Source organism: Bidens hawaiensis, unplaced genomic scaffold (assembly GCF_021521415.1).
Source record: "Bidens hawaiensis isolate Kalapana, Puna unplaced genomic scaffold, B.hawaiensis_p1.1 tig00003047_1, whole genome shotgun sequence".
NCBI classification, from domain to species: domain Eukaryota; kingdom Viridiplantae; phylum Streptophyta; class Magnoliopsida; order Asterales; family Asteraceae; genus Bidens; species Bidens hawaiensis.
In genome coordinates this window covers 2,256-17,123 of record NW_027491164.1, presented here as the reverse complement: position 1 = coordinate 17,123, position 14,868 = coordinate 2,256, and positions in this window count along the sequence as shown.

Here is a 14,868-nt window from a genome sequence, read left to right as displayed (position 1 = left end):
TATATACTTTTATATAAAATACTTTTATATACCCACCTCAATCACAAAACCTCAAACACAATCACAAAACAATCCCGCCGTCAACACCGTCAATCCCACCCAGATCTCAATCACAGGTTCAGCGGCGATGAAGCAAATCGGAAGATCGAGAAACAGGTTCAGCGGCGATGAAGCACAAACACAAACCACCACCGTCAATCCCACCATCGCTGGCGGCTTCGTTAACTTCACCGTCAAACAGATCCTCAGTTAAATTCTCCGGCGGCTTCGAAGCATCTGATGTCATCATCTCCGTTAACTTCTCCGGCGGCTTCGAAGCTTCTGTTCAATCTCAACGGTAATATAACGGATTTGTTTTTGATTTTTGAGCCATTCTCGCGTTTTATAGAAACGCTGGAAAAAAAACAATTCCCAAAATGCCGCGGGGGGCGGTGTGCCCCCGGCGTTATAGCCCATAACGTTAGGCACAACGTGCCACTACGGACGGTCTTATGACTAGCCTCTTGACTGGCAATCAAATTAACTCATTTTGACTTTGTTATTAACGATTTTGAGCCTATATAAAGCCCACTCATTCTCTACAATCTTTGCACAACTAATTTACACTCAAAATCATTCAAGCTTGTCAATTTCTCTCAAGAATCAAGTTTGACTTTCAAAAGACAACTTCTCAAGAATTATCATTTTCTTTTTCTTTTGTGATCCAATCCCGGGTAATGTTTATTTCTTGTCATTACGCATAACTATTGTTTCCATGATGACAGCCCAAACGACATTCATGGAGACATATCATTCTTCGTAATCGGCTTGCTTATGTTCGGTTTATGAATTTTATCTTTAAAAGTCAACTTTTATTTTTACAAAGTAATAATCAAGAACAAACATTTTTTTTAACGTACTACTTCATCTTTTTCAAATTATGTTGCTCGCAAACACGACCCAATAACCGGGTTCGAGTCCGACAAAAAAATGAACCGCTCGTTAAACTAGTTTTCTTAATTAATTGTTCGGTTGGAACAAACCGGACTCATCTAAATTAATTAATAATTATTATAACCCATTTATTTTTCTAAGACTAAAATAAATTAACATAACAAAATCAAATAACCAAAATCTTTTTTTAATAAACCCAAAATATATATTTTTCTTTATAAATTGCTTTGTCATAAACCGAACGTCCTCGCCAAATTAATTTCTTTTCGCAAATTCTTTTTAAGCCTAGCTATTTATTTATCTAGGGTTGTTCGTTGAACCGAACTTTATTGGTTCACTTGCTTAAAGGCATGTTTCGCTCTCGACTCGCTTACTTAACATGTGAGTTTTTCATAACCCCTTTTTAACTCTTTTAATATTTTTGGGGTGTAGCATGTCACAAGTTTTTATTTCGTTAGTTATGCACTTATTTAGAAAACGATTCACATTTATCGTACGCGTTAATATTATTCTTGCATATTGTTTATGATTATACGTGAACTTGCTTGAAACGTGTTTACTGTTTTTATGGTGGAAGTTACGCAAACGCATACACATAGTGGGAGGGTCCGACGGGACGTACCTGCGCCGTCTAACGTTACGACTTCGGTTGTTTACGTAAGGTGGTTCTCATTTCCCTTACTTCTGTGGCTTCAGCTAAATGAACGGGAGGACGACACTACTTGATTTCATTTACATTATGTTTGAATGTTTATTGCATGACGATTGTTGAATCACACATTTTATATATATTTATATACGCAAAAACTTATGGAAACTCACCAACATGTGTTGTTGACAAAATATATTATTTTACATGTGCTGCAGGTTGATACGATGAAGTGTCAGGACAAGAAAATTAGTTATACCTTAGGATTATTTCAATGAATAATTGCTTCATTAGATGTGATGTTTTTTTTTGTCTCGTTATCAAACTATTTGTGTACTTGTGAAATTATGTAATAAAATAAATATATTGTCACTATTAATAGTGTACGAGCTTATGAGTGATCTGTACGTTGCACCCGGGCGTATTCCGCTTCAAGCCAGGGTGTTATAGATTGGTATCAGAGTCATAACTATAAGATCGGTGGTTAGACGTAACATGTCTTCTCATTTTCCTTGACTTCGCCCTCGAAACTCAACCCGTAAAGTGACAGCCCAAAATTTCAAACAGACATTCGTTATCTCGACCATGATGACCCAAATGCATCAAAACTCATCAACACCAACCACAACAACAAGCACAAACACCAAATATATGCCCTAACCAATCTAAAACCCAACACAAACCAACATACCCAAAAAAAAGAAAAAATAGCCCTACACGGAACACACAGCCTTTGTATAGCTCATTTATACGTCACCACTCAATCGCCTCACAATATCGAAATGCTTCCCACGACCCATTACTCAACCATTTACCGCACGTTATGTTTTACCATTTGCTAATGTTGCAAGCCTACTACATTATATTGACCCAAACACACCAACAATGCTCAGGAATGCCTAACTTGTGTTTTGCCATGCAACACTCTAAACCGCATTCCCTAGCCATTTGAAGCTCACTCTTAGCCTTGCGCCAACACTTATTCATTTTCCTACTCATCAAACACTTATTATTTTTTTAGACCACACATGTTTCTCCGTATTCATTTATTTTATGAACACATTGCACTTAAAATTTCAAATCATCAGCTATTTTAAAATAGCTAATTCACAGGTATTTATTAAGTTGATTTTCTACAAAAAAAAAAAAAAACAAAAAAAGACTTTTAGTCAAATCAAATGTTTATTATTATTATTATTATTATTATTATTATTATTATCACTATAATTATTACTATTACCATTATATATATATATCTATATAATATTTTTCCAAAGTTAAATAAAATCTTTAAATAAAATCTTTTGTTTCAAACAAGTCCTAAGCTCATGAGACTATTATATTATCGCTATAACATTTCTATCAAAACGAGACATTTTATTTGGCGATTCTCTCTGAAGTTTTCATAGGACACCACCAAAAGGGAATCCTTTATTTACATAAAAAAAATTCATAAAGTTCGCAAGCCTTATTACTAATTAAGGACTTTCATTTATCATAAAAAAATTATAACTTTGAATTATAAAAGCATCACGTTTTGCAACCGATTTTCACAAATTAAAATGAATACTAAAAATCTTTTTTCTTCCCCTCTTCCTCAACGCCAACGAGTTTCAGTTAACAAATCATTGCACCGCCCTCACCCTAGCCTTCATACCTCAAACCCACCTACCTTTGAGAAGACAAGATCGCAAGCTTCGTTTTGTTTTTCTTTAACTTCCTCTTCATGCATATTTTTATTATATATAATTCTATCTGGATATAATCGAAATAATATTATGTATCTAATTTCTTCAAAGGTTTTTATGAAATTTATGTTTGAGTTTGGTTATTTATTGATTGTTGACATATTTTCGTTCATGTTTTCTCTCAAGCACGAAACACACAAGTACATGCATCATTTATAATACATATAGTCGCTTTGTCGAATTGGTATACTTTTGTTACCTCAATCTCGTGGTCTATGATCGATTTCCCATGAACGTAACTGTTTAGTGGAAGTTGGGACTATGAACATGGTTGTGTACATATTTATCTAATAGAAACCGTATTTCTACCTTTGGCTATCCATTACCGGTTACCTCTAAACGGATTCGTTTTTTATAACCAGGACTATGATTATAGTTATCTAGTAAAAGTCACATGTTCATTTTATATTTACTTCATATGAATTGTTTTGGATATCTGTTTGTTTGTTTTCCCGCTCAATGTTTTATCGAACTATCTTGTTATTCTTGATCTTAATCAAATTGAGTCCAATGTTTTACTTTGTTATTCTCAATCTCGAAGTTTCAACTGTTCACTTTGTTATTCATAATCTAAATGTTGCATTTATTCATGTGGACACTTTATCTTATATGAAATTTTCACTTGTTTAGGGTGTCATTATTGACAAAAAAAAAAAACTTTATCTATTTTGATATTTTGACAACAAAAGAGTCGTTTATTCTTGAAATCAACGTTGTATCGACTTATTTGGTTATATGTTGTTAGTCACCCAGCTATTCTCGACCCACAATATTCCATTTATTTATTGCGATGTTCATGGCTTTAATGTTTCAGTCATTATCTCTATCATTTTGTGTTACTCTAGAGATTCGCTTATTTCATTTTAACTTCAATAGTTTCGTTTTCGTTTTAAACCTCAATAACATCGTTTATATCTTTTTAAGCTTAATAACATTGTTTATTTCGTTTTAAACCCCAATAGAATAGTTTATTTTGTTAAACTTCAATAGTTTAATTTATTATTTTTTACCGAACTATTATCGCGTAATCCTTGACCTCAAGGGTTTGTTTATAATTTTTGTTAGTTTTGATCCTTATAGTTTATTGTTCTTGATTTCCAAGTTTTCATATAAGAATTTGTCTATTTATCTTAAAACCCACACATTGGGACGGATTATGTAGACCATCCGACGACAAAGGTAATTATGGGTCGACACGTAATTATCAAAGTCCTCGCATGGAAAACATAATAAGTTCGGTTGTGTGGAGTAACTCTGAACTTGGAATGATTTTGGGAATCGGGATAAATTCAGTATGATAAGTGCAAGGTGGATACGCCGCTGGTACATCCTATATATAAGTGCTCTTGCCATACATCCCATTTTTGGCATTTTTCAGGTCATTCAAAGATCATTGTTATTAATTTATTTATTGATCGATTTTTTTTTCATATATATATAAATTTTGTTAAAAGTTTTAACAACTCCTTATAGTTGTTTTTTTTAAATTATTTTTAATTTAATTTCGGGACGAAATTTCCAAAAGTTGTGAATCCTGTGACATTCATCATTTTTAAAACTCGAAAACCCGACCCATTATAAATTTTCAACACCTATCCGATCTTTATTTATTAAGAAAATGGTGAATTGTTTTTGTATTTATGTTCATGATGTTGTTTATGTTTTTTTATGTTGTTTTGTTATTTATGATGTCACAAATTTAATCATAAGTATTATATCAACTTTATTTTATAAATAGAGTCAAATAAATTTAATTGGTCATAAAAGGGATTCAACTAGTCAAAACCATATTTCAAGCCTTATGACTAGCCTCTTGACTAGCAATCAAATTAACTCATTTTGACCTTGTTATTTACGATTTTGAGCCTATATAAAGCCCACTCATTCTCTACAATCTTTGCACAACTAATTTACACTCAAAATCATTCAAGCTTGTCAATTTCTCTCAAGACTCAAGTTTGATTTTCAAAAGACAACTTCTCAAGAATTATCATTTTCTTTTTCTTTTGTGATCCAATCCCCGGGTAATGTTTATTTCTTGTCATTACGCATAACTATTGTTTCCATGATGACAGCCCAAACGACATTCATGGAGACATATCATTCTTCGTAATCGGCTTGCTTATGTTCGGTTTATGAATTTTATCTTTAAAAGTCAACTTTTATTTTTACAAAGTAATAATCAAGAACAAACATTTTTTTTAACGTACTACTTCATCTTTTTCAAATTATGTTGCTCACAAACACGACCCAATAACCGGGTTCGAGTCCGACAAAAAAATGAACCGCTCGTTAAACTAGTTTTCTTAATTAATTGTTCGGTTGGAACAAACCGGACTCATCTAAATTAATTAATAATTATTATAACCCATTTATTTTTCTAAGACTAAAATAAATTAACATAACAAAATCAAATAACCAAAATCTTTTTTTAATAAACCCAAAATATATATTTTTCTTTATAAATTGCTTTGTCAAAAACCGAACGTCCTCGCCAAATTAATTTCTTTTCGCAAATTCTTTTTAAGCCTAGCTATTTATTTATCTAGGGTTGTTCGTTGAACCGAACTTTGTTGGTTCACTTGCTTAAAGGCATGTTTCGCTCTCGACTCGCTTACTTAACATGTGAGTTTTTCATAACCCCTTTTTAACTCTTTTAATATTTTTGGGGTGTAGCATGTCACAAGTTTTTATTTCGTTAGTTATGCACTTATTTAGAAAACGTTTCACATTTATCGTACGTGTTAATATTATTCTTGCATATTGTTTATGATTATACGTGAACTTGCTTGAAACGTGTTTACTGTTTTTATGGTGGAAGTTACGCAAACGCATACACATAGTGGGAGGGTCCGACGGGACGTACCTGCGCCGTCTAACGTTACGACTTCGGTTGTTTACGTAAGGTGGTTCTCATTTCCCTTACTTCTGTGGCTTCAGCTAAATGAACGGGAGGACGACACTACTTGATTTCATTTACATTATGTTTGAATGTTTATTGCAAGACGATTGTTGAATCACACATTTTATATATATTTATATACGCAAAAACTTATGGAAACTCACCAACATGTGTTGTTGACAAAATATATTATTTTACATGTGCTGCAGGTTGATACGATGAAGTGTCAGGACAAGAAAATTAGTTATACCTTAGGATTATTTCAATGAATAATTGCTTCATTAGATGTGATGTTTTTTTTTGTCTCGTTATCAAACTATTTGTGTACTTGTGAAATTATGTAATAAAATAAATATATTGTCACTATTAATAGTGTACGAGCTTATGAGTGATCTGTACGTTGCACCCGGGCGTATTCCGCTTTAAGCCAGGGTGTTATAGATTGGTATCAGAGTCATAACTATAAGATCGGTGGTTAGACGTAACGACCTAGAATAGTTATAGTTTATTTTTAGGGCCCCAATTGCTTGTATACCCTATGTGCTATGTGCCCGCATCTTTTAAGATTGTTCATATGCTTCAAGTATATTTATAATATTTTATAACGCCGCATCTACACATACTCACAAACAAACTCTAAGGCTTATTATGCCTAAGCAATTTTGTAATCTTTTATATTTTTCAACGAATTTGTGATGTTTAATGTAATAATTCATGTTTCGATATTTCGATGCTTCGTTGTCATTAATGATGGTTTACTCGACGAGTATGTAGTAACTGGAAGAAGGATACACTTGTTTTTTTTTCGAATCCTTGACACCGTAGGATTATACTTAAGGATAAGCAATGCGTATAAATCACAATCAACCGCGAGACCTGGTTGCTTACGGAAAGGATGCTGAAACTTATTAGGCCAAAACATATAATACCAAACGTCCTAAGAACCACTACTTTAAGTTATCAAACGTGATTGTTTTCCTTTGTGAATAGAAAGTGGTTTCATTCTTACTCTTAAAAATTGCATACAAGTCATGGTGGTACATGCAATGTAAGATTTCAAAGACTCAATTGTTTATATTACGGTTTTAATTGGAAATTCAAAAAGTCATGGTGATACATGAATAGTCGAGTTTTCATTTCGTTTTCTTTAGTTATATATTCATGGTTTTAATTGAAAATTCGAAAAGTCATTGTGATACATGAATAGTCGAGTTTTTAATTCGTTTTCCTTACTTACTTATTTATTTATTATTATTGTTTTAATTGAAAGTTCGAAAAGTCATGGTGATACATGAATAGTCGAGTTTCAATTCATTTTCTTTATTTATATATTCATTTATTATTATGGTTTTAATTGAAATTCAAAAGGTCATTGTGATACATGAATAGTCGAGTTTCAATTTGTTTTCTTTATTCAGTTATTATCTTGGTTTAACTGAAAATTCGAAATGTCATGGTGATACATGAACACTCGATTTTCAATTTGATTTTACTGTTTATATTAAGTGCGTATTGGGATATGAAAATCCATCGTGGTTCATGGATATTCTGATTTCAAATTTGATATGGTTTTAATTTGATTATTTATGATATTCTTATTGAAATGCGAAAACCCATGTTGGGTCACGGACATTTCAATCTCGAATTCAAATTTTGTTTCATGTGATTTTATTTATTTATTTTTATGATTTATATAAAGTAATTAAGATTTCACGAATGTTTCATGTAGTGTTTATTTTGGTTGGTAATTCGAATTTCATATTTACGTCCCATGCCACGGTAACCATTTCCGCTTCGCAACATGTCTTCTCATTTTCCTTGACTTCGCCCTCGAAACTCAACCCGTAAAGTGACAACCCAAAATTTCAAACAGACATTCGTTATCTTGACCATGATGACCCAAATGCATCAAAACTCATCAACACCAACCACAACAACAAGCACAAACACCAAATATATGCCCTAACCAATCTAAAACCCAACACAAACCAACATACCCAAAAAAAAGAAAAAATAGCCCTACACGGAACACACAGCCTTTGTATAGCTCATTTATACGTCACCACTCAATCGCCTCACAATATCGAAATGCTTCCCACGACCCATTACTCAACCATTTACCGCACGTTATGTTTTACCATTTGCTAATGTTGCAAGCCTACTACATTATATTGACCCAAACACACCAACAATGCTCAGGAATGCCTAACTTGTGTTTTGCCATGCAACACTCTAAACCGCATTCCCTAGCCATTTGAAGCTCACTCTTAGCCTTGCGCCAACACTTATTCATTTTCCTACTCATCAAACACTTATTATTTTTTTAGACCACACATGTTTCTCCGTATTCATTTATTTTATGAACACATTGCACTTAAAATTTCAAATCATCAGCTATTTTAAAATAGCTAATTCACAGGTATTTATTAAGTTGATTTTCTACAAAAAAAAAAAAAAAACAAAAAAGACTTTTAGTCAAATCAAATGTTTATTATTATTATTATTATTATTATTATTATTATTATTATCACTATAATTATTACTATTACCATTATATATATATATCTATATAATATTTTTCCAAAGTTAAATAAAATCTTTAAATAAAATCTTTTGTTTCAAACAAGTCCTAAGCTCATGAGACTATTATATTATCGCTATAACATTTCTATCAAAACGAGACATTTTATTTGGCGATTCTCTCTGAAGTTTTCATAGGACACCACCAAAAGGGAATCCTTTATTTACATAAAAAAAATTCATAAAGTTCGCAAGCCTTATTACTAATTAAGGACTTTCATTTATCATAAAGAAATTATAACTTTGAATTATAAAAGCATCACGTTTTGCAACCGATTTTCACGAATTAAAATGAATACTAAAAATCATTTTTCTTCCCCTCTTCCTCAACGCCAACGAGTTTCAGTTAACAAATCATTGCACCGCCCTCACCCTAGCCTTCATACCTCAAACCCACCTACCTTTGAGAAGACAAGATCGCAAGCTTCGTTTTGTTTTTCTTTAACTTCCTCTTCATGCATAATTTTATTTTATATAATTCTATCTGGATATAATCGAAGTAATATTATGTATCTAATTTCTTCGAAGGTTTTTATGAAATTTGTGTTTGAGTTTGGTTATTTATTGATTGTTGACATATTTTCGTTCATGTTTTCTCTCAAGCACGAAACACACAAGTACATGCATCATTTATAATACATATAGTCGCTTTGTCGAATTGGTATACTTTTGTTACCTCAATCTCGTGGTCTATGATCGATTTCCCATAAACGTAACTGTTTAGTGGAAGTTGGGACTATGAACATGGTTGCGTACGTATTTATCTAATAGAACCCGTATTTCTACCTTTGGCTATCCATTACCGGTTAGCTCTAAACGGATTCTTTTTTTATAACCAGGACTATGATTATAGTTATCTAGTAAAAGTCACATGTTCATTTTATATTTACTTCATATGAATTGTTTTGGATATCTGTTTTTTTGTTTTCCCGCTCAATGTTTTATCGAACTATCTTGTTATTCTTGATCTTAATCAAATTGAGTCCAATGTTTTACTTTGTTATTCTCAATCTCGAAGTTTCAACTGTTCACTTTGTTATTCATAATCTCAATGTTGCATTTATTCACGTGGACACTTTATCTTATATGAAATTTTCACTTGTTTAGGGTGTCATTATTGACAAAAAAAAAAACTTTATCTATTTTGATATTTTGACAACAAAAGTGTCGCTTATTCTTGAAATCAACGTTGTATCGACTTATTTGGTTATATGTTGTTAGTCACCCAGCTATTCTCGACCCACAATATTCCATTTATTTATTGCGATGTTCATGGCTTTAATGTTTCATTCATTATCTCTATCATTTTGTGTTACTCTAGAGATTCGCTTATTTCATTTTAACTTCAATAGTTTCGTTTTCGTTTTAAACCTCAATAACATCGTTTATATCTTTTTAAGCTTAATAACATTGTTTATTTCGTTTTAAACCCCAATAGAATCGTTTATTTTGTTAAACTTCAATAGTTTAATTTATTATTTTTTACCGAAATATTTTCGCGTAATCCTTGACCTCAAGGGTTTGTTTATAATTTTTGTTAGTTTTGATCCTTATAGTTTATTGTTCTTGATTTCCAAGTTTTCATATAAGAATTTGTCTATTTATCTTAAAACCCACACATTGGGACGGATTATGTAGACCATCCGACGACAAAGGTAATTATGGGTCGACACGTAATTATCAAAGTCCTCGCATGGAAAACATAATAAGTTCGGTTGTGTGGAGTAACTCTGAACTTGGAATGATTTTGGGAATCGGGACAAATTCAGTATGATAAGTGCATGGTGGATACGCCGCTGGTATATCCTATATATAAGTGCTCTTGCCATACATCCCATTTTTGGCATTTTTCAGGTCATTCAAAGATCATTGTTATTAATTTATTTATTGATCGATTTTTTTTCATATATATATAAATTTTGTTAAAAGTTTTAACAACTCCTTATAGTTGTTTTTTTTTAAATTATTTTTAATTTAATTTCGGGACGAAATTTCCAAAGTTGTGAATCCTGTGACATTCATCATTTTTGAAACCCGAAAACCCGACCCATTATAAATTTTCGACACCTATCCGATCTTTATTTATTAAGAAAATGGTGAATTGTTTTTGTATTTATGTTCATGATGTTGTTTATGTTTTTTTATGTTGTTTTGTTATTTATGATGTCACAAATTTAATCATAAGTATTATATCAACTTTATTTTATAAATTGAGTAAAATAAATTTAATTGGTCATAAAAGGGATTCAACTAGTCAAAACCATATTTCAAGCCTTATGACTAGCCTCTTGACTAGCAATCAAATTAACTCATTTTGACCTTGTTATTAACGATTTTGAGCCTATATAAAGCCCACTCATTCTCTACAATCTTTGCACAACTAATTTACACTCAAAATCATTCAAGCTTGTCAATTTCTCTCAAGACTCAAGTTTGATTTTCAAAAGACAACTTCTCAAGAATTATCATTTTCTTTTTCTTTTGTGATCCAATCCCCGGGTAATGTTTATTTCTTGTCATTACGCATAACTATTGTTTCCATGATGACAGCCCAAACGACATTCATGGAGACATATCATTCTTCGTAATCGGCTTGCTTATGTTCGGTTTATGAATTTTATCTTTAAAAGTCAACTTTTATTTTTACAAAGAAATAATCAAGAACAAACATTTTTTTAACGTACTACTTCATCTTTTTCAAATTATGTTGCTCACAAACACGACCCAATAACCGGGTTCGTGTCCGACAAAAAAATGAACCGCTCGTTAAACTAGTTCTTAATTAATTGTTCGGTTGGAACAAACCGGACTCATCTAAATTAATTAATAATTATTATAACCCATTTATTTTTCTAAGACTAAAATAAATTAACATAACAAAATCAAATAACCAAAATCTTTTTTTAATAAACCCAAAATATATATTTTTCTTTATAAATTGCTTTGTCATAAACCGAACGTCCTCGCCAAATTAATTTCTTTTCACAAATTCTTTTTAAGCCTAGCTATTTATTTATCTAGGGTTGTTCGTTGAACCGAACTTTGTCGGTTCACTTGCTTAAAGGCATGTTTCGCTCTCGACTCGCTTACTTAACATGTGAGTTTTTCATAACCCCTTTTTAACTCTTTTAATATTTTTGGGGTGTAGCATGTCACAAGTTTTTATTTCGTTAGTTATGCACTTATTTAGAAAACGATTCACATTTATCGTACGTGTTAATATTATTCTTGCATATTGTTTATGATTATACGTGAACTTGCTTGAAACGTGTTTACTGTTTTTATGGTGGAAGTTACGCAAACGCATACACATAGTGGGAGGGTCCGACGGGACGTACCTGCGCCGTCTAACGTTACGACTTCGGTTGTTTACGTAAGGTGGTTCTCATTTCCCTTACTTCTGCGGCTTCAGCTAAATGAACGGGAGGACGACACTACTTGATTTCATTTACATTATGTTTGAATGTTTATTGCATGACGATTGTTGAATCACACATTTTATGTATATTTATATACGCAAAAACTTATAGAAACTCACCAACATGTGTTGTTGACAAAATATATTATTTTACATGTGCTGCAGGTTGATACGATGAAGTGTCAGGACAAGAAAATTAGTTATACCTTAGGATTATTTCAATGAATAATTGCTTCACTAGATGTGATGTTTTTTTTGTCTCGTTATCAAACTATTTGTGTACTTGTGAAATTATGTAATAAAATAAATATATTGTCACTATTAATAGTGTACGAGCTTATGAGTGATCTGTACGTTGCACCCGGGCGTATTCCGCTTAAAGCCGGGGTGTTACAATATGTATAATAGTGTGCGTTTTATATATACAATAGTTTTTTATCGCATATAATATAGCACAACTACATTATACAATACATAGTATTGAATATATGCAAATACAACACTATTACTTGTATGCAATACACACTATTGCGTATATGTAATACAACACTAATTCATATATGCAATATATTAATTTTTTATTTTTTTTTGCATATAAAATAATACTATTGCACTTATACAATACAAACAATTGCATATATGATATTCAACACTATTGCACAAATAAAAAACACACTAGTGCACATATGCAATAAAAAAAGGTCTATGTATCGCATATGTGTACTACAATGAGTTTTTTTTATTATTTTCATATTTTTTCTAGTGAAGAGTAACAATATATAAGAAATACGAAAGAAAAAAAATAAAAAATATTTTTTTAATTAAATTAAAAATATTTTTCTATCATATTAGTTCTTTAGTTATCTCTATAAGAAGGAGTTCTCTCTTTATCCTCTCCATATATATATATAAGGAAAAGTTAACGTATAAATGAAATTAACGTGCTAAACGTGAGAATCAAGTAGAATAATTATATAATTACTCTATGATGTAATTACATAATTACTCTACTTTATTCTCATGTTTTGCACGTCAATTTTATTTGTATTTGATCCAAACCATGTGTGTGTGTGTGTATATATAGAGAGAGAGAGGATGGTTCATGTGAGAAATTATTTTATTGCGATAAGTTATTTATAGCCCCTGATCAAGATAGATCAATGGCCTACATATATTATGGCATATTGATAATTAATGGGTCAATAATTTTATGACATCCTAACAAAAATAAAAGGTAGTGTAGTAATTTTGTAGTTGATAGAATCGTTGAAATTGGCGACTGACAATTAAAACTTCCAAGCATAATGTCACACTCTTTACTGATTACTTTGACAAGTGAGTTAGAACTCTACATCGAGATGTCGTGTTCATTAAACAACACATGGGTAAATCTCTGAAGTAAGCAATGACTCATTGATGACGTATAACATACATGTCAGTCAACCACTTGGGTAAATCGAAATCGTTTATCAATTCATGCTATTAGTGTTCAAAGGTTTCATGTTTTATGAAGACGTTCCATACAAGTTTATGAACACGAGATTTTATTTCACTATTATGCTCCATCTCTCCATTCAGCTGTAGATGAAATATATGGAAAGAATCAGTCCCGCTACGAATAATTACAAATAACAAACTCAAAAAGAAAAAAATATTAAATACGTGATGTCACACCCCGATCGTGATGGCGGAATAATCGAGGCGCGGCGACTAAGTCGTGATTGTTGAGCACAATAGTATAAAAGTCTAAATGCATAAACATAACCAAAATGTCAAATATTACACCATCCAGGTAACATGAAACAAATTGTTTTAATACAAAATATCAAGTTTCCAAACAACTCCTAGACTAGCCTTCATCTCTCTAAGGCCTCTAAACTTGCTAGGGATTTCTTGCTGCATTATTTCCTGAAAACATGTAACAAACTGTCAACTACATAAAGTAGATGAGTGAATTCATAGGTTTAAAGAAAAAGAGTTTATACACAAACATACTAGTATAGGTTGTAGGGGTTTATATATAGGGTGTACCTGCGGCTAACCCACCACTCCTACAACTTATACTACTATGTTTGGATATAATACCCGGTTTTAAGATGGTTTGTAAGAAAAGGTCTCTTGGTTTTCCCAAAGAGGTTTTTGTAGTAAGTAAAACATGAAATGTTCTCCTGGACTCTCAGCGGGCTTATTATTCTCCCATTAGAGTCGTTTGTGATAAGATTACTCAAAGATTTGTGGTCTCCCAACGGTACATGTAGCACATAGCAGTTAAGCATAAATAAGGACATATAGATTTGAGCATGCTAAGTTTACTAGATAAACCAACACCAAGATCCCACTGTTTACTAGTATCCAAGATGATGGTGAATAAATGATGATGATGATGAATGATGATGAAACTCAATGATCACACAAGACTTGATTGATCCCACGCAAGACTTAAACCAAGACTACCTCGTTCTTGTCATCCAGGACTCAGCTAGGTTCTACCGAGAGTAGGATAGACTCCCCAAAGAATCCTGGGTTCCCTTGGTCCCTACCGAGACTAGTATAGGTCCTCAAGAGTTATGGATTTCACCGAGACTAGTATGAAATCCCATGAGTTACGAGTGCCACCGAGAATAGAATGCCACTCATG